General features: G+C 43.8%; 1 protein-coding gene across 4 annotated transcripts in view; it reads right to left on the reverse strand.

The window, feature by feature from the left end:
• The window catches only part of SEPTIN9 (septin 9), a 257,294-nt gene that overhangs the window by 94,546 nt on the left and 143,237 nt on the right, over positions 1 to 19,511 (reverse strand). The gene's annotated exons all lie outside the window — the stretch shown is intronic.

Here is a 19,511-nt window from a genome sequence, read left to right on the forward strand (position 1 = left end):
GTCAGACTAATATCTACTAATAGTTGTAAGATTTATTAAGGAGAGTTAGAAGTAGGTCATGGTTGTGATGTGTCAGCATCTAACAGTCAGAGCTATACCGTCTCTGAAAATGAAGGACACGCTTTTGCCTGAAATGGCTGGATGCCACTGATAGACCTATCCTCTGTGGATGCAGCTAATCTTCTCAAACACCATTATATGCTGTCATCAAACAATGCAAAACCCTATTTTCTTGGATGTAAACCTATTGCCTATCACTTTCAGGGGATGACTCCAAATGTGTGTTGAGTGTGACAGACACAACCCTTTTAGGCCTTCCTGGCAGCAGTATGGTACCAGCTGCCTGCTGGCTTCTTAGCAAAGGTCACATTCGGCTTTACATGGATGCTGACATAAAAGGTGAAGCGGCTGTGAGAAGCAGTCCCATGAGCTATTACTTGTTCACTCTCCGGCCTTAGACTTCTAGCCAGGTACCAGATGAAGCTTTACAACACTAGCTTTCCTGTCCAGTCCGGTTACAAATGCATCAGGTAATTATACTCACACCACTTCCTTTATGGGACTGTTTAACTCTAAATTGCATCCGTCTCCTGACCCCATTTTAACTCCACTGCGGGCCCAGAGGGACCGACAGTGGGACTCACAAATCCCCTCATTCATTACAGACTTGAACTCTGAAAATGAGAATGGGAGAAGATTAATCTATTAAACACAAGGAAAGCAGCCTGAAGTCTGGCGTGATTCACACTAAAGGGGGTGGGAATCAGCCTTATGTCAAAATTATTAATAACTGCTTGAATCAGTAATTGGCTCACACCTCTGTTCAAATTTAATACTCCACATCTCAAGGTTTACATAAACAGAATAATGCCTTATGTCCAAATTTAGTTACTTCCTGCTTACTTTTGTCCAAGACACAAGAGCCAGAAGTGATACTGTAAGAACTGCATCCATTCCTGACCTCTGCAGGTTCAGCTCAATGTTTCCATAGATGTGAACAATATCTGCATGCAGGGCTCTCTCTTTGCAGGGAGGGAGCCTGATTATGTTGATCTTGCATAGGCCAGTCTTCCCCAACCTGCTGCCCTCCAGATGTGTTGGGACTGCAACTCCCATCATTTCCCATCCACTGGCCATGCTGACTGGGAATTATGGGAGTTGCAGCCCAACACATCATGAGGGCACCAGGTTGGGGAAGTCTGGCATAGGTTATTTGCTAATGCAGGGAACTGGGACAGCATGCAGGAATCCTCTCCTCACTTCAGCCCTTCTCTGTAACATCTGAATTGGGCTGGAGCCTTTTATACACACATGTCCAGAATCTGTCTACGAAAACTGTGTTTAGCATATCTGGAGTCATTTCCAAGTCAGCACATACTTTGAGCATCTGAAATCTATCCAACCTCCACCTAGGCTGGTAGCATTACTGGATGATATGGATGCCAAGGACAAACAAACACCGTTGTTCATCAAGGTCACCACTTCTAGAATGATAAAGCTAAGGATAAGATTAAAACCAGTCACATAATGTCCCAAAGGCTGCCCAAAGAGGAGGAAATTCTTTTTTCAGAACTGGAAACCTCCTGTTTGGGGTTTCCAAGAGTATCAGCCAATGGTTGCCCCACTCTATTTCCTGCCTTGAGTGAACGATGGGCATTGGACTGAAAGAGTGCCAAGTCAACAAGTTCATCACTTCTATGTTTCTCAGCCATTCTCTCCATGCTCCAGGCTCTGCTGTGTGGACACACTCTGATGCCACTCAGCACCTCATTCCCTTGCCTGAGCCGTTTTCCAACATGGGCTCCAAACATTCTTGGATTACTTTACCTGGCCTTGACATTCAGATGAAGTGCATCATTGGTACTAGCCCCTTCGTACTCCAGTCCTCTCCACCCATTACTGCGAAGGGATACATTCAGGATGTGTGTGTGTGATGTGATGTGGGGAGAGAGAGTCCCCACTGTTGACCACCACATGTTCAGCTCTTTTCCCTGACTGCATTCATAGCTTGGCTTCCTGCCATGCAAACGAGCATGAAGTTGTCCTACCTCGACAGTTTGCTTCTTGACTTTACCACCGATTGCCTGTGGTTTCATGCTAGAAATGACTACCAAACTGTGCCTCAGGATGGGGGCGGGGGGTTGTGGTGCACTTTCAGAGCAAATAGAGTTCTCACAAATGGCAGATTTTGTTCCACTGTTTAAGTTTACACCATGACTGCATAGCCCTCATTACCTACAGCTTGGTTATCAGAAGACACGATGAGACTCTTATGAAGCTGGCAGTTCAGTTTATCTGGACACCTGATTATCCCAAAGCTTCTCTCTCTTTCTCTCTCTTTTTTTTTTTTTTTTTTTTTTTTGATGTGCCCCCACTCATGCTGGAGATTGGAACACATGTGCTAGAGGTGAAACTGAAACAATGGGGTAAAGAGAACCATATTCCCATATCAACTCATCCCTTCCCTGCTCCTGCCTTGACTCATATTGTCTCTTTCCAAATTGAAAGCACTGCAAGTTTTTTATTTTTCCAGCTTATCTCATATTTGGCACCTGCCCTGCCTGCACAAAATTGGATGGTGTGTACTCCCTGCCCACGCCCCCCTCCACCCCCACCCCACCCCCACCACCCCCACTCTTTTTCTCTCTCCACATTAGCATTCAGGGCTGGAGGCTCTTTCCTGTTTAAAACTACATCAACCCACATAATCTAGCCCAAATGTGTCAGCTGGTTTAAAGGAAATGTTTCCCCAACAGCTTTCAGTCTCTGAGTGCAGTTAAATTGCTGAGCTGCGCAGGGAGTTGGAAAGGATTACTCACTGTTTATCTGCACAGCTTTTTGCCTGGTTTTTATTTTGGGGGAAAGGGTTTTGTGTTTATTGTCTTTTAAATCTGTTTAAACCCCTGGCTACGAGTATGCAATCATGAGCAAGCAGCAAGGGACAGACCCAACCCCATGCATCTCTTTCAATAGATGAGGGCTGTATCGGTGGCTTCGCTTTTGGGGAAGCTTCTTCACTATTGCTGAACTTTTGATTGGGGAACACTAATAAGCTTCCATGGACCTCGAGGAGTTCCCCAGAACTCAATCTGAAAACTTCTGTGACAGAAACTGAACATAATCTTGGCATCTAAGACAGATGCCCAGAACACAGGCCCAGCGAGAAGCCTGCTTATCTATATACAGATAGCTGCTAAAATAAAGCTTCATAGGATGACTGATAAGGATGCTTATCTGATTGGATGTCTCAGGGGAATTAGAGAAAGCAAACAGAGGTTAATTTGATGGGGGAAACAATTCCAGTTGTTTAAAGGTGCATGATTTTGAGTCATGGGATGTCCTGCATCAAACAAATGTGTAAGAGCAAAAACTTTTAAAAAATGTATTCATTCTGGTGCATAAGTGATTGCTATCTCAAGGACTCACAATTGGTAGCAACATAATTAAACATCAACAACATTTCTTGTCCCAAAGTCTAATTAGACAACAAGGAAAAGAGGAGGGAAAGATGAGACATCCACCACCCAATCCTTTCAATCACAGACTTTGCCACCTCCATAGGGGCCACTCTGGTCCCCATAAAAGTTACACTAATCTGTAGTTTCTCTATTCTTCGGGGCTCCTTGGCCTTCTTGATCATCATCTTTGTTCATGGTGACAACTCCTGCCCATTCCTCTGCCTTCCCTAGACACATATGCAACAAAAGCAGTATGCCTACGTTACATTTTATTGTTTGATGATATGATGATTAGGAAAACCGCTGAGCACCAGGCAACTGGAAGCATGGTGAGACGCGAGTGAGTTCCAGCAACAGGATGGATGCAGTTGTGGAGCTCATTAATTGTTTCCTCTCTGCCAGCTGTTTCTAGGACTCTGCTGGAAGGATCCAGAGGTAATCATCAGAGCAACACATTCTCCCATTGAATGCCATGTCACCTCAGTCCCTGCTAGCTAGAGGAAGCTGTTCCCTGCTGCCAAGGTTGACATTTAGAAGTCATCTAGGGGACAGAGGAACAACAACTAGAGTTTTCCAGTGGCAATGATGCTATGACAAACTCTCTGGCTCTGCTGCTTCATATGGGAGCCCTGAATTTGAGACCTATCCTATCCAAGACAGGTCTCACAACAAGGCTTTTGGGTATGATACCATAGCTTTGTTCATGCGTTCACCAATGCATATTCAATTTAAAGCATACACCTGGTTCACAGCCAAAAGTGTGTACACATGAAAGAGCACGCTCTTGTTAAGATGTACACGTGCCGAAAGAAAGCCCTTTTCTGGAGTTTGTAATAAAGAAACAAACCAAATACTCAGATGTTCTCCCTGTATGCCTTGGTGTTTTGCGAAGCTAATGAGTAGGGGTGCTGGAGAAATTTGAGAATGACTAAAATGAGTTCAGATTACTAAGAATCTGACCTGCAGAATCCGTTGCGGATGAGCCTCCTCAGGCTGCGTGGAGTCTGTGGACTTTTGGATCTTTTTTTAAAAAAATTACTTCCCCCAAATTTTCGCAAATTTATTCACGGGGGGGGGGGGGACGACACACACACAGGTTTCTCCTGAGGCATATGCCATCCTGGAGAATATATATGGGGGGGGGGGAAGTTGAATGGAATGGGGGACAATAAGCTAAATGTCACAAACTAATAGAAATTACACAAATTGTTGCAAACTGTCTTACGGAATTTACGTATTTTTCCACATAACGGGAAAAAATTGAATTCATTTGTGAACAGCCAGAATGAATGACACTACACAATCCATGAAACATCCCTACTAATGGGTCTTAATTGCCCCTTCAAGACCAAGCTAGTCCAAAATACTTTGCATTACAATTGGGAGCGAAATATTGTTTCTGGGAAAATTCATTTCCCATGAGCAACTGTGAAGATTGCAGCTAAGCTCAGAGGGAACAGGTAAGTGTGATGGGGGTGGAAGATGATGTCAGCAAACCTGCTAATAAAATAAGTGCCGCCAATGCGTACCTGTGAACCACTGATGGGATCAACTGCAGAAAACCTTGCTCACCTCATTTTTCTTGCACCAACTCTTATAACTATCATTACTACAGCTATTAAAATATTTTAAAATATGTAATTCTCATTGATTATTATTATTATTATTATTATTATTATTTATATAGCACCATCAATGTACATGGTGCTGTACAGATTACACAGTAAATACTTGTTTCTACTATTCTCAATGAATGTATGGTTTACTTTGATGTAGGCAATTTTAAACATACTGAATGTTTATATATGAAATAAATGCTTTTAAAACAACAAAAACCTGTTTTAAAAGTTTCTTGAAGTGAGCATAAGTGTGTACAGGACATACAGAGATAGGCAACTTGTGCCCCTCCAGAAGTTTTGGCCTACAATTCCCAGCATTGCTCACCAAAGGCTATGTTGGCAAGGGATGCTGGGAGTTGAAGGCTAAAACATCTGGAAGATTACAAGTTGCCCACCTTAGTTTAATACATACAATTGCACTTAAAAGGTACACATGGCTGTGGACTGATCCCGTGAACAGAGCTACACATGATGGAAACACCACTTTTTAAAAATATGTGGTTATTTTGAAAACAAGCACATGAATGTTCTTTCACACAAATACTTGTACAGATGTACCCCTGTACCTATGTTCAGTGTAACACTTGAACACTATTGTGATGTTATTATTTTTAAGTTACTTGTAAGCCACCTCAGTAGGACTTGCATCCTGAAAGGTGGCATATAAATAATTGTAAAAATTAATTAATTAATTAATTAATTAAACCTTATTGTGATTATGGGTCCAGTGGTGAAAGCATCAAACCCCAACATGGGCAATTGAAGCTGCAAGTTTGTTTTCATCAAACGTTCTTGTTCAACTGGAATTATTCAGCTGCCAGATTCTCCATTAATGAACCAGCATCCATTCCTGGCTGGTATAAGATGTCTGCTGAAGTACAAATCTGTTGCAGAATTACTGATACCACGATCATCGAATGTGGTAGGTCAAGCTAAAGGATTCTGAAGCTCCTGCCCCTGCTCTATGTATGTAGCTTCAATTATGGTGCTTGTAGCTACTGAAAAGGATCCTACCTTGTAATCTATAGGTGCAATGTACAGTGCTGGCTACACACCTTAAATAAGTACCCATATGTACCTGCCCGGACCCTAAGGTCATCCTCAGGGGTCCTTCTCCGCGAGCCCCTGCCAAGGAAAGTAAGGCAGGTGGCTACCAGGAGGAGGGCCTTCTCTGCTGTGGCACCCCGGCTCTGGAATGAGCTCCCTAAGGAGGTTCACTTGGCATCTACAGTATATGCTTTTAGACGCCAGGTGAAAACCTTTTTATTCTCCCAGCATTTTAACAGTCTATAAATAAATTTTAACTTGGTGTTTTAAATTTGTAATTTTGCATTGCTGCTGTTTTTATCTGGTTGAGCTTTTATATTGTATTTTATATTATGGTTTTATACTGTTGTTTTATACTTTGAATGTTTTTAATTTTTGTGAACCACCCAGAGAGCTCCGGCTATTGGGCGGTATAGAAATATAATAAATAAATAAATAAATAAATAAATAAATAAATAAGTACTTCCCAAATGTACTGCACTAAGTAGACTTTGAGACAAGGACAGATTGTACCTGCTGCTATGGGAAAAAAGGGAAAACTATATGAACGTAAGAAGAGCCATCTAGTCCAGCACTCTGTTCCCACAGTGGCCAACCAGCTGTTGACCAGGGACCCACAAGCAGGACATGAGTGCAACTTCTCAAAGTACTGTCATTAGCTGCTGAAAACCTTTGGAAAATGTCATTGGGAATTTCTATACTAGACATTTGTTTTTTTCAATGTCCTTGTTGGGACCCCAGCCCAAGAAGGACATTGGTATATCTTGCCCTGAATTGCTGGACACTGGCAGCAGCTCTTCAAGGCTTCAGACAGAAGTTTTTCCAGCCCTACCTGGAGATGCTGGGGATCAAACCTGGGACCTTCAGCATGCAAAGCATGTACTCTACCACTGAGCTATGGCCACTCTCACTATTCAAACTGCCTCAATGAGTACAATAACATGCTGAATGCAAGTTACCTGATCTGTCTATACCTTGCTGAGAGTGGGTACAACCACAAGCATCCTTTAGGAAGGCATCAGGAAGTACACAAGGGGAAAGAGCTGCATTTTCTACCAGACATAAGTAGTAAGCAAAACATTTTGAAAGTTAGCAAAGGATGTCCACTCCCCTAAGGTCCTGAAACCAAAATCAATACAACATTGGCAGGCCCTGTGAAAATGAATCAGGACTTCTAGGAGAGACATGGATGATGCCATGTACCTGAGTATGACATTTCAGGAATTGAAGAACTAGACAGACAGGGAGAATATATACACCTCTAAGGGCAGCTTTGCTTTTAGAGTGAAAATGGGAACCCATAAGCCAAGCAGCTCAAATCTAGAAATCAAGCAGGTAGTGGCTTCTGACAGCCCCCAAAGCTTTATGAATAGGATTAAGCTTTTTTATAAGTATCCCAGCTCAAGGGTCATAACACACATTTATAACCAGAACTGTTCCCATTAGCTTGAGGGACTAGGCAAGGCTGTCCTCAGTTTCCATGTTAAACGATACAGCTCTTGAGCCATTAGCCTGTGCCATTAGACAGCCTGGGAACATAAAAAGCATTAAAAGGCAAGACCAAGCATTTAAATTAATGTTCTATGAAGACAATGTGCTATTATCTTGCTCTCTAACCCAGAAGGTTCACTTCCTGTCTTATTCAAATGGATAACGAATTTTGGTGAATTGTCTCAAACTGAGATCAGGAAGAGAACTCCTCAGTCCTATAACAAGAGGACTTGAAATGTACAACCTTTATATCAAATAACCAGGCCATTTTCTATCCAGAAACATTAGAACTATGGTAAAGTTAAATGTCAAAGTCATCAGAGGCATTAGCATCAATTTGAACAATTCGATGAAGGAAAACAAACAACAAAAAACATTAAAATGAATGTTATATTGTGTTTCATTTATGAAGGAAAGAGAGAGGGGGAGAGGAGGAGGTGGTGGAGGTGGAGGAGGAGGAGGTGGTGGTGGTGGAGGTGGAGGAGAAGGAGAAGTTGTTCCATATATTTTATGATGTGGTGGGGGAGTCCCGCAACGGTCCACTATCCGGTGGTCCACTATCCGCCATCCTACCCTACAGCACTTAGATTTGGCTCCAATGACAATTTGGAGGAGAAATTTGTAGTTGGAGAGGGAGGAATTAACCCTCCCTCTGCATTTGCAGTGACACACACACCCTAAAAATTCTCCCTCTCTCCCCCAGGTATTTTTTAAAAATTGTTAAGTGTCTCCATCTAGAATGGAAAGCTTTTTTCAAGCCCAATTGTTGCATGGGGGCTGTGTGTGTGTGTGAGAGAGAGAGAGACAGAGAAAGAGACAGAGACAGAGACACATTCCCTCACCCTCATCCACCCCCATCCATCCATATGTCCCTCTCCCTGCCCATATTCTTTGACACATACATAGTCACACAGACAGTCTCTGTCTCTGGCCTAATCTACACCAAGCAGGATATTGCACTATGAAAGTGGTATATAAAAGGCAGGAGCCACACCAAGCAGGATATAGTCGTATATGGTATGTGTCAATGAGCCCCGACAGTTGTCAGTGCACTTCCATACCACTATAAAGTAGTAGTGTGGCTCCTGCCTTTTCTATATCACTTTCATACCACTTTCATAGTGCAATATCCTGCTTGGTGTAGATTAGGCCAGAGACAGAGACTGTCTGTGTGACTATGTATGTGTCAAAGAATATGGGCAGGGGGAGGGACATATGGATGGATGGGGGTAGGTGAGGGAATGTGAGGCTTTGGCCCTCCCCACTTCTAGCATGTAGCACTTGGAAGGTTACCCACAAGGGTTTGTAACCCTCAGGGTAATTCCCCCCACCTACCCTTTTAACCTGTAGCTCCACCCAGGACAACTGCTGAGTAACGGGGTGGCGGGGCGTGGAGGAAACGACTTCCATGGTTAGAAATGCTTCACAGATAGAAATCAAGGCAAGACAAAATAAATCAAGGAGATCATCTTGAGGAGCCAAAGACACACAAAGACATACGAGTGATATGCACACACATGAATAAAGTTGATGAATTCTGGGGGGGGGGGTGTCTTGTGTGGTGAACAGGGGTTTCCACTTCAGCTCTGCTTAAAATACCCCAAGCACTAACCCTGGCAGAGGCTCGTCTCCAAGAGGAACACTTCAGAAAGACGGAAAGGAGGGAACTTTCTGACCTCAACATAAGCATCCCTGCAGCTGTGCTCTCCTCGTTATTATTAGGCCTCACTTAAGCTTCAAGAAGCCCAGCCACTAAACTGTCATCACTCTCTTGGTTAATCGGAAGTCAGGAGGCTCATTTCATCCATGGTGGAGGCTTGGCTCATTCACTCATTTGTGCTGGGCAGCCAGTTGTTCTTAAAATGTCCCCCGTTGGATATTTCATGAATGCACAAGTCATGACACTGTGTATCTTTAATGCCTTCAAAGCAAATAAAATGCCCCAGAAAGTTACAGCGGGTGGTTCAGAAGAGAGGGGAGGCTGGAAGCCAAGCATACTTGCCTAGAGGATGACTGCAGTCAATACAAGAATCCACCTGCTTATACAGTTCTTATTAAATTGTGAGGCAGGTGGCTACTAGGAGGAGGGCTTTCTCCGCTGTGGCACCCCGGTTGTGGAACGAGCTCCCCAGAGAGGTCCGCCTGGCGCCTACACTGTACTGCTTTCGTCGCCAGCTGAAGACCTTTTTATTCACTCAGTATTTTAACACTTAATTTTAACTTAAATTTAAATTTTACTGTTTTAACTCTGTATTTTAATCTTATATCAACTTTGCTGTGTGGTTTTATCCTGGTTGCGCTTTTTATATTGTATTTCGTAATTGTGTTTTAACCTGTTGGGTGTTTTACTGTGGTTTTAATTTTTGTGAACCGCCCAGAGAGCTTCGGCTATTGGGCGGTATAAAAATGTAATAAATAAATAAATAAATAAATAAAATAAATTGTTCCAAGGTTCAGAGCCAGAATGTGTTAGGACCTTCTCTGGCACATCTTTTGAGAGATTCCCAAAGCAAATTTGGGACACAGAATGCAACATCACTGCTTTCCTTTTGTAAATATGTTAGGGCCATAAAACATTGTTTAGCTGTGGTTGCATTGATCTTGTACAGATATCCCTAGGGTTCCATCAGTAGCCTTGTGGGACCAATTTCACCTTTGGTAATTAAGATGCTGCAGTAATTGTATCTAGGCATGTGCTCCGCTCCGATTAGAAGCGCAGAAGCAGGAGCGAATTGGCCTGCTCCGCTTTGCCCAGAGGCGGAGTAGAAGCGGACCGTGGACCCCTAGAAGCAAGGCGAAGAGAAGTGCCCATTTTCGGTGCACTCCGGTTTCCGCGGTCCGATCCGATCGCCATCTTGAAACATTTCGCCCATAGGATTGCATTGAGGAAAAGAAAGGGGGATAACTGTGTTGTTTTTGAAGCTATCTTTCTGAAAATTCTTGTGCTTGGAGAGTCGTGGATGGGGGTCATTTTGAGACTACTCTCAGCTCTCTGCATGCTGCGGTTCATGTGCTAGAATTTTTTAAAAAACCGGCAGGAAAATACCTTTTCCGAAGTGCTGAGGGGCAGAGTCAACTCCCAGTCATGATCACATGATCCCAAAGTTGGAGGAGGGGATAGGCAAAACGGGTAACTTGGGATTCTGGGAACTTCTCTTTCTTAGTCTGAACGGACTTTTCCCAGTGTTTTTTAAAACAGTAGCCCCACCAAATGCACAAACACAACCTGAAATCATATACTAAGCCAATAATAAGAGATAGAAACACAGCACTGCTACCCACCCTAACTTTGGGGAACAACTGAAAAGATGTGGTGCAAGGGGATGAGCTCCCCTAGGGCATCCCATGTGGACGTGCCCCCACTCTCTCCTGTACTTGGAGGGCAATCAGAGCCCTCCAAAGAGAGTAACCCGGTGGAGCAATGCCTATCATGAGTTGAAGTGAGAGTTCTACTCCTCAGCTCTCGTGGTGAAGCAATGGCTTTCATGAGTTGAACTGGCAGCTGCTTCCCCCTCCCCTGGGCACGTCCCCCTATTACTGGTAAAAAACAGATATAGCCTTTTTAAAAAAGTTCTTGTTGTTTATTCAGCAACACTGCTGCTTTTAATTCCACCCCTCCTTCGTTTATTTATTTATTTATTTATTCCATTTTATATGCATTACTGGCTTATCCTTGGCTCACTTCCTTATGCCCCCAGAAATGTCTGCTGCCTGCCTGCCTTCCCTCTCTCCTCCCCTGCCCGCCTCGCAGGGATGTTGTGTGTGTCTGGCTTTGACTCAGGGGAGAAGTCCTTCCTGCGCTCACTTGGAGTTTTGGAAGTTCCAAATCCATTTTTCAAGTGTGGAAGAAGATTCATACTCCCCAATTCATGGCATGTTGGGATTTCCTTTGAAATGGCCCCATTGAGATGTCTGCAGATTTAAGCCCCGCCAAAAATCAGGGATGATGGGACTGCCTTGAGTCTTGGTGTGCGTGTGCATCCCTGGATAAGCTATCATGGTGGCGAGTTTGAGGTTTTTAACGTGCAAATTGATGGAGCTATCGAAAGGGGTGTGAATGGGGTGTTGGATTTTCATAAATTCCCCCAAAATCAGGGGATGATGGGACTGCCTTGAGTCTGGGCGTGTGTGTGTGTCCCTGGATAAGCTATCATGGTGGTGAGTTTGAGGTTTTTAATGTGCAAATTGACGGAGCTATCGAAAGGGGTGTGAATGGGGTGTTGGATTTTCATAAATTCCCCAAAAATCAGGGGATGATGGGACTGCCTTGAGTCTGGGCATGCGTGTGTGTCCCTGGATAAGCTATCATGGTGGTGAGTTTGAGGTTTTTAATGTGCAAATTGACGGAGCTATCGAAAGGGGTGTGAATGGGGTGTTGGATTTTCATAAATTCCCCAAAAATCAGAGGATGATAGGACTGCCTTGAGTCTGGGCGTGCATGTGTGTCCCTGGATAAGCTATCATGGTGGCGAGTTTGAGGTTTTTAACGTGCAAATTGACGGAGCTATGGAAAGGGGTGTGAATGGGGTGTTGGATTTTCATAAATTCCCCAAAAATCAGGGGATGATGGGACTGCCTTGAGTCTGGGCGTGTGTGTGTGTCCCTGGATAAGCTATCATGGTGGTAAGTTTGAGGTTTTTAAGGTGCAAATTGATGGAGCTATTGAAAGGGGTGTGAATGGGGTGCCTGATTTTCATAAATTCCTCAAAATTCAGGGGATGATGGGATTGCCTTGAGTCTTGGCGTGCGTGTGTATACATCAATGAGGTGTCATGGTGCCAAACATGAGGTTTCTAACTTTCACAGAAAAAAAGTTGTATACTTTTTTAGCTTAATGCAAGCCTATGGGGGGGGAAACGGAGCTCCGATCCGGATCCGGTGCTCCGCAGCGGAGCGGGCATGGGCGGAGCGGGGGCGGAGCAAAGCGGCCCGATCTGCAAATCACGGATCTGGAAGTGAAGCGGAGCGGGGGGTCCGTGCACACCCCTAATTGTATCCACAATAGACAAGGAGCTAGGCAATTGGAGCAGCAGTTCAGCAACTTTTCACACAACACTGGTAAGTGTTTTCACACAAAAGCATCAGTTTTAGTCACTATCTATTTTGTGGGAAGGCCGGCTATAAATGCTTTAAAATAACAGGATGGAAATAGCAGCAGCAAAATTGTGGAGAGGAGATCCACACTTTTCTCTAGCATCCCCAGCTCTGGAGGGAGATAATGAAATACGCCAATGAGCAGGGATAGGCAGCCTGGTGCCTCCAGACGCTTTGGGCCACAACTCCCTAAATCCCTTATCATTTACCATGCTGGCTGGTGATGATGGGAGCTGTAGTCCAAACTATCAGGAGGGCAGTTGGTTGCCTACCCCCTCCCACCTGAAGTACTACTTTGAGGACATTAATCCCCCCACAAGTTAAAATAAAGAACACTAATTGCTTTTAAAAAGGCCGAAAAAGAAAAAAAAGTCAGGGCTGTTGTGCCAATCTTGGTAAATGACCAGAGGGACTATTAGTATATGGTCTTTGCTAACAGTAGATTTTTAGAGCCTATCAATGTCTGACTACAAATTATATAATTTGGAGAAGGAGACTGTTACAGGCATGGTGCAAGTGTAGTAAGATTAGAAAGTTATCTGGGTCTAAAAAGTGATGTGGCACAGAAGTCCTAGTCTGCACTCCAAAATTAAAGGTACCATCCTATGCTGGTTTAGAAAAAAGTTCTACAACTCCCAGGATTCCCCAGGCAGCAGTGCTGGGAGCTGTAGGGCTTTTTTCTGTCTAAACATGCATAGAATTGCACTGTAAATGCTTATTTATTTATTTATTTATTTATTACTACTCTCTGCCCCACACAGTACCTATATCTTCTGATCAGAGAGAGCGAGAGGTATCAGGAGTTTATGATGGGATCTTATTTTTTTCCAGAGTAAACTTTTCCATTGCTTCTTGGTCCCAGCATGCCTTTGTGTAACTTGAGACCTTAACACAGAAAAATGTTCTAATCTAATTTAAATCTGCAAGAACTTCCCCCATTACCATATTAAGATGGAAAAAAAATCTCAAGACAAAATGCTGAGGCATCCTGCAAATAATGAACACAAGTGCAGGAAGCTGCAAGTTTTGGCGCCAAATTGTAGTTCTCCATAGACTGTGGCCACAGCTAGACCTAAGGTTTATCCTGGGATCATCCAGGGTTCACCCCTGCCTGAGCACTGGATCCCCTGTGTGTCTCCTAGATGAACAGGTTTGACCCCTGGACGATCCAGGTCTAGCTATGGCCTTTGACTGTTAGTCCTGGATCTTCTCTGAAGGAACTTTAGAAACTGATTGCAGCACTTGATAGCAACCCCCCTTCACTTTGTGCAATTTTATCCATGAAATTATGGTGGCCCATGAGAACAAGGAGATGTCCCACAATGGAGGAGAAAGAGGCAGCGAGAACAACAAAGGCAGAAGAGAGAAAGATGGGTGTGTGTGTGTGTGTGTGTGTGTGTGTGTAGAGGGAGGATATATTGGAGCTGGGATAGCATTAGAAAAACAGAAGCAGCACTGCTACCTCTGCTCCTGGGCTGTAAATTGGAGCAAAGAGCAGAGCAGATAAAGGTGTGCAAAGGGAACCTTTTGTGTCCATTTGCCTTCAATTCTTAGCTCTTACACTGGGCACAGGGCCTCTTTAGAACTGAAAGCCCCCTTTGTCTTCATCTCAATGAATGTGGCTGTCTCATGCTTTAAACCTCCTGCCAGACAGCTGCTGCCATTGTTCAAGCCTTACTCTTAGCAGCTGTCCTGGGATACTGGAGCCCCTTTTCAATCAAACTCTACTCCTCTCTTCCAGGCAGCTGTTCCTGAACTCTACGACTTAGGCTCTGTGTCTCCGGACTCCAACCAAGAGCTCAGTCTTGCATGATGCTGATCTCCACTCTGGTGGGAACTCATGTTAAGATGAATATAGTTTTGTCTCCATTTAGTTTGTTCATATGGAAACAGGGAGGGGTGAGATGTTCTCATGGTTCACTTTTTGCCTCTAATGTTATTGGGGGAGGCAGGAGGACCCATAAAGAAATCTCTTAAACCTGTCTCTTTTTGTGGCTGTTTGCAGCTGTTCACAGTAGGGATGTCGTTGAAATCTGCAACACAACCAGATAAGTTCAGATATTTCCTAGCCATAGTTTCTGCAGCAGAGTGACTTTTCCCCTGTCAGGTGGAGTCTATAGCCTTGAATACAGCTTTCCTAAACTCTGGGAAGTTTGCACAAATTTCGTAGTAAAAAATACACAAAAATAGAGGGGGGGGAAAACTAGCTGAAAATGTGCATTTCCCCATAAACTAAAGTGCGAAAATGCACATGGGGGAAATTGTGCTTTTTAGGGAATTTGTGTAATGGTGAGTGCGAATTTGCACAAATTTGCATTTGCACAAATCCAGAAACTGGGGAAAAATCTGATTCCAATAAAAGGCAGACAATGGAACAAAAAGTGCCTGACAATCCTTGAAACACAGATGGAACGGATTTTACACAATCTGTACACCCCTAGTTAACAGACCGCCTTTTCATCTGCTGCTATGTTGGAGTAATTTTTCCTTCTATTTCTTTTCTGTTTGACTGATCACAGCTAAACAGGGAGAACTTACTGGATGTGATGACATCACAATGCTAAATAGCGAATAAGGTTTGGCTGTACAATAATGTCACTAGGAGCATTCCATTAGAGAGCAAGGCTTCTTACATGGGTAATATGGGCAATCTGAGCCAATCAGAGAAAACTTAACAACCCAACATTTTTTAATTGACTGCTATAGGATTACTGAAAGGGGGCCATTTTGATGCTGGCAAGATGCCCCACCCTATTTTGACCTAGCCATCATTCTACTTTCTGATGTTAAGATAATTGCAGCTCTCTAGGCTTTGTTTCATTCCAGTGTGGTGTAGTGGCTAGAGTGTTAGACTGGGAGTTGGGAGATCCAGATTCTAGTCCCCACATAGCCATGGAAGCTCACAGACTCTCAGCCCAACCTATCTCACAGGGTTGTTGTTGTGAGGATAAAATGGAGAGGAGGAGTATTATGTACACTGCTCTGGGTCCCTTAAGGAAGAAAAAGGTGGGATGTAAATAATAATAATAATAATAATAATAATAATAATAATAATATCCTCCCCCAAGGATTTCATCTCCTTACTAACTTTTAAGGGAAAGGGTTTGATTCCTGGCTTGATTTCAGTTATATGCTTTAGGGTCTCCTGACCCCACCTTGGTACTCCCATGGAAACCACTGAATGAATGTTAACTTTTCATTCAGCTTGCTCGCCAGAATTGGACTGAAGTCAGTGGCGGCAAAACACTGTAGCCAAAGCTCTGCCCAATGCAAGAAACGTATGTTTCAAAATGCTGTTCCTTCCAGGTACATCTTCACAATTTCCTTTGGCTCAACAAGACAGCATAAAAAGGCGAGAGGAAAGCAGCTCTCATGGTGATCACTCAGTGACTTTTTGAGATCTTATTTATTAAAGCTAGCTCTCCCAAAGCCTGTTCTTCAAATCATTCTTTTCCAGCCTGGACTCTAAAGCAGGAGTGGGCAACTTGTGGCCATACAGTAGTTTTTTGGCCTCCGACTCCCATCAGCCCTAGCCAGCATGGCCAGTGGTGAAGGATCATGAGAGTTGTAGGCCAAAACATCTCAAGGGCCACAAGTTGCTCACCTCTGCTCTACGGGAACTGCGTATGAGGCCTTGTGTTGTCTTCCCACACAACTTAGATAAAAAAAAAGCAGATGCCATCTCAGCCATTCAGTGGAGTGCCGTTCTTCTGTATTGTGCTTTGGCTGGAAAAGGCTGGTTTGGAGAGTTCTGAGGCTATCACACAAAGGATGTATAACTGAAACACACATCCCCAAATTCCAGAATATAAGAAACAGTCCAGCTACAGGAGTTCAGCCAAGGACAAAAACCGGAAGTGGAAAGTGGTGATGTGAGTGTTGGCCTCCAAGTATTGCTGCATCATAACAGCCCAACCAAACCTTCTGTCCAATAATTAGAAGTAGAGACTTAGCACTGTGTAAAACCCTTCAGAGATATCCCAAGACATTGCGGCAATATGTAACAGTAAACTAGGCTGCCACAATGCGGAGGCATCTGGGGTGCTGGCAGCCCCAAGCTGCAAAGAGAGAAAACAACTGGATGGAAACCTACCACATGTCCAGAGGGACATACAAAAGTCCCCAGCCTGCTTTTGTAACACATCACGCCAGTGCTTAAGATGCTCTGTAGAGAAAGAGAGAAATGGAGGAGGAAGCCTGTCTGTCTTAGCAGCCAGCCATAGGAAGGGACACTTCCCTCTCATTATTAACCCACAAGCAGCATATTTCATGAATTGGGCAATAGGTGAAAGATCTGGTCTTGGGCAGGAGAACTATATCTAGCAGGAGAGATGGAAAAGGAATCCGTGAATGGAATGGAAAGTTCTCTGAAAGCCTTAGGGTGGAAAACATAATGGCTTCTTTAAAGCAATTAAAGAAGAAAATAAAACTGAACTTGGTAGCAAGGAGGGAGAAGGACAGGAGATTTAATGCATAACTGGACTAATTGAAACTGAAAATAAGATGGAACAGGAGAGCAACGGATGAGAGGCAGTGGCCAGGAGGAAAGGATTCTGGATTTTGCTGACGAGAAAGGCTGTTTTTCATTTGATTTGTTTGCTACAGTAAAATGATTCTGCATACCAAAGCATCATGAAGAACGGAATGCTGCACAGACCACATACACATCACAACCTTGTTGGCTGAACACATTCCTTAGTGAGATGTTCGAAGTGCTAGACTTTTTTTAAAAAAAAGTGTATCAGATGTCCCCATCTATGGAAGCTCAAAAGATGGACCAAGGCAAATGCAGCCCCAGTAATGTCCTGTTTAACTGCAAGGCTTTGTCTTGGTTACTACCTAGGCATCAGGAGACTCCCGGCTCCCAGTTTCACCTCTGATTCCATATCAAATATTCAGAAGTAAACTGTTCACAGCAGAGTTCAGTTGATAAAGCACAGTATTAATAACACAGAAGTTGATCCCAGACAGCTCCTCCATGGCTGCATGAGCCATTCTCCAAACTACACAAACATTGCAGGCAGCCATATTGGTCTGCTAGAAAAAATCCAAAAGCCGAAGTATGGTAATACCTTTTGTTAAGACCAACCAAAATGTCAGAAAGTCACAAGCAAGCCTTTGAGAAAGCATTTCGGCCATCGGTTTCCATGGCCGAGTGGGGACTAGAATCCGGATCTCCCGACTTCCAGTCCAACACCTTATCCACTACACTACACTGGCTCTCTTCCCATGTTCCCATCACGTAAGGGAGGAGAGCAAGGAGGCCCTTGTGGCCCTGGCCCTTTCTGTCATATTCCCAGCAGCCCAGCCCCAATGCCCTCAACACATTGGCCCAAACCTCTGGAGTAGGGAAGCTTCCCTACGCATGTGGACTCCTTGAATGATTTAGCGCTCTGATTGTGCAGCACACTAAATTACAGCAGGATCCCCATGCATGGCAGGCTGTGGGGCTGGAACATTGGGAACATGGAGGGAACAGGGCTGCTGAGTATCTCCCTGCTCTCCCCACTCATGCAATGCTGAACGTGGGCAGGGGAACACCTGAGCAGGGCTGAAATGAAACATTTCTTTACGACCTACCTCAAGGAGAATGGAGGATTCATCCAAGACAAGAGAATATCTCCAGTGAGCCAACTTGAGGCTTCTACTATGGAAGTACATGGCTCTGAGTTAATGTCTAAGGCTTAATGTCTTTTCAAACAGAGGGTGGCTTTATAAAGAATCCATACAAAGCAAGCCATGGATAATTTGGAACTATATAACAGCCATTGTGGTGTAGTGGTTAGTGTGTTGGACTGGGGCTCGGGAGATCCAGGTTCTAGTCCCCATTCAGCTACGAAGCTCAGTCACTGTATCTCAGCCTAACCTACTTCACAGGGTTGTTGTGAGGATAAAATGGACAGGAGGAGGCTCACGTAAGCCGCTTTGGGTTTCAGTTGCAAAAGGAAAAAGGCAGGATATAAATGTAATGAAATAAATATAAAACACTGATATTGCTCATACAAAATATCCCCAAGCAAAACACCCCTAATGCAATGCACATTGCTGCTGTTTGAAGGATGCCCTTTCACCTCTATTCCACCAAGCAAAGAGACATTGAACAGGGACTTTTTAGAAAGATGATGCATACATTTACATCCAGATCTAAAAATCTCCCCAGTACTAGCATGAAATACTTTTGATCCATAAAGGAGAATGCAGCCCTCCTGCTTCGGCTACCTGCCTGTAAATGGTTGGTTAAGACCCTGGCAGGCCACAATACAAGGCTGATGTTGATCACAAATTGGGTAGACCTGCCCTAGTAAGATTTCTTTAGAAGATCCACTGTATACAAGAAACACTTAAAAATGCATCCATTACACTGGAAACTACGTAGCACAGAATTCTCAAAATAGAAACATCAAACTTATGCCACACTCTCACCTAAGTAAAACTGGCCTCAGATCAGACAATCACAGGGCCTCTACTGAGCTACTGTTGTAACATACAGAATTCACAATTAAACAGCAAATGAACCAATAGAGAGATCCAGTGGCATGCAAGAGGTTCACAATTCAACCACAAAAGTCCACAGTAAACTTGAATGCTAGCCCATTTCACAATCAATAGGCAGACATGCTTATGGCCCATTCATTTAATATTCAGCGCATAAAACTGACCCCCCCCCCAACCCCTTAATACTGGGGAAATTCTTAAATGAGCTATTTGAAAATAGCCATGAGCCGAGGCACTAAGGTTGTACCTCCAAAACAGTAACTGACTATATGGGTAGCAGAACAAAGAAGTGGAAATGCAACAAAAT

Source organism: Elgaria multicarinata, chromosome 3, assembly GCF_023053635.1.
Source record: "Elgaria multicarinata webbii isolate HBS135686 ecotype San Diego chromosome 3, rElgMul1.1.pri, whole genome shotgun sequence".
Taxonomy (NCBI): Eukaryota; Metazoa; Chordata; class Lepidosauria; order Squamata; family Anguidae; genus Elgaria; species Elgaria multicarinata.